Genomic DNA, 2,435 nt, shown 5'->3' on the forward strand with positions numbered 1-2,435 from the left:
TTAAGTCCGTCGTAATCACGTTCGAGCACGACGTTCGTGCCGTGACAATTGTTCTGTTTACATTATCGTAAAGGTGAAGGTGTTAAATAAAATAAGAGTCTGTGAATTTAAAAGGTGAAATAAAAGTGTTATATTCTAAACGAATATAAAGGTGTCCAAGTTATTGATCATAAATAGAAGTCCCGTTCCCCCGCGGAGTCGGATCCTCGTATTGTGCCCATCAACCAACCCCCGGGCACAACAGCCCTATGAGTGCTTATATAGGTGACTGGTGAGGTTACGGTGCCTAGGACGGAGGCTTGAATACTGGTGGAGTAGCAGGTGGATGACTGTTAGTTGATGTTTATGTGTATTGCTACATGCGTGATGTTGACTTCTGCTTTCATCTATATATGACTGCCAATAAGGCCTGCATTATATTTTTGGAGCGAATTCTTGGGCCTAATAAGTCGGCGTCTCTCATATAAAGGCTGGAAGCTTAATTATCAGAAATATTGTTAGTGGGCGGTTATATTCCCTAATTGAGCATATTATATTGTGAGGAATTTAGCTAGCTACGCCATTGACTCGATGCTGAAATTTACACAGAAAGCATAGCCTGTGATATACTAAGGCATGGTTATAACATATAGGACAGAGACTGCAAGATAGTGTTATATTAGCTGAAATCAGAGCGTTTATTTATTCATATGTGAATATAAGTAACAAGTAGTGACTGTGCGTACGGTGCCACTGCACTTGTGTACGCAGCGTAACTTAATGACAGGCATCAATATATAAGAGACAGTAAATATGGAGCATACGGGTAGTGTAGGGAGAGCGCCTCCTGCTTGCGAGACTGGAGGATCGATGATTACCACATTGCGGGAGCACATAAGCTGTCACTGTGCCTGTGTGCACTGTATAGCCTGGAAGCAATATTAGAAGCATTAGTTATTAACACTTATGATAATTGGAAATAAGAGGTGTCTTGCGGACGTGATTCAATTAGGTAATATTAGAGGGGATAGTTAAACTAGTGTCACCTGTTGAATAACTGCTAGGTTAGGTGTCACTGCGGGGGGACATGCGCTGCTGCTGCGTCCGCATGCGCTGCATAGTCTGAAAATAATATCAGAGATAGTAAATATCACCAATTTATGAGAAATGGGAATTGATAGTAACGTGTAGATATAATTTAAGGAAAATCTAGTAGAATAGGTTACAAATACCTTTGTTACCTGCTGACTGGTTGCAAGGATACAGTGTCACACCGCAGGGATACACTTGTCGTCGCTGCGCTTACGTGCGCTGTACAGTCTGGAAATAATATTAGAGACATTGATCACTATCAACTTATGACAAATGCGTATAGGGATGACTCGTTAGCACGATTTAATAGTATTCAAGGAGTGGATAATATAATAGATTAGCGTTACCTGTCAAACAACTGCAAGGATATGATGTAGTGTTGCGGGGGTGCATGCGCTGTCGTTACACCTGTGCGTACTGCTTAGCCTGAAATAACATCAGAAGATATTAACTACAATCTATTTATAAATGGATACAAGGTATGAGAAAAGTTGCTACGAATTGGATATTACTATGCATTGAACTTATACTATCATATTATACTGCGGGACAACACAGAGTGTGTACGCAGGTGTATGGCTGTGGATTGGGAATTAATATAATTTTAAGAGACATTATTTTGAATATATATATATCAATTTAACGTAAGGGATGGGTATTTAGTGTACAAGCCTTACAGACCAGAAATAGATTGCGGATGCGACACTTCTATACAGAGGGAAATAAAGGAAAGTAACTGAGCATTATTATCACATGGAAATGAGACTTCGGATAGAACAGAATATAAAAAGATTTCCGCGTTAGTAAGGGACTGTAGTGAAACGACGTTCGTTGGGAATAGCGAGCCGGCGTGCCTTCTCACCGTTTGACAGTGGTGAGGTGAGGTTAGGGTGCCCGTGCACGGCGCTTGAGACGAGGTAGCATAGAATAGTGAGGTTTCGTTGACGGCGTGAGCTGAATATACGATTATTTTGGACTGATTTTAAGCACTGCAATACCGGGGTGGCGCCCTTGGCCCATAAAAGCGGTCGGGTCGCCCTTCCCCGGTGTTTGGATTATCGTTGTGGAATTTGCATTTTCTCACCTTTCTTTACATCGGGAAGCGGATCTGCGGGGGGCAAGTACCAGGTAGGCTCCAGACTTGCTCGCCCGCTGCGTCGATGGAGTTGCGGTCGCCGAAAATAAGGTTGGTGTCAACAGAAATGTACCGCGGACTGTAGATACACAGAGCGTCAGTGGATACTCGGAGCGGGTTCCCTAAAGCATAAAGTAATAAAAGTATAGAGTGACAACTCCTACTTTGAGGATTGTGGCACAAGCATAAAGCCAACAAGATACTTGAGAAACGAAGAATGTAATTCAGG

This window comes from Wasmannia auropunctata, unplaced genomic scaffold (assembly GCF_000956235.1).
Source record: "Wasmannia auropunctata unplaced genomic scaffold, wasmannia.A_1.0 LD336111.1, whole genome shotgun sequence".
In the NCBI taxonomy this organism is placed as follows: Eukaryota; Metazoa; Arthropoda; class Insecta; order Hymenoptera; family Formicidae; genus Wasmannia; species Wasmannia auropunctata.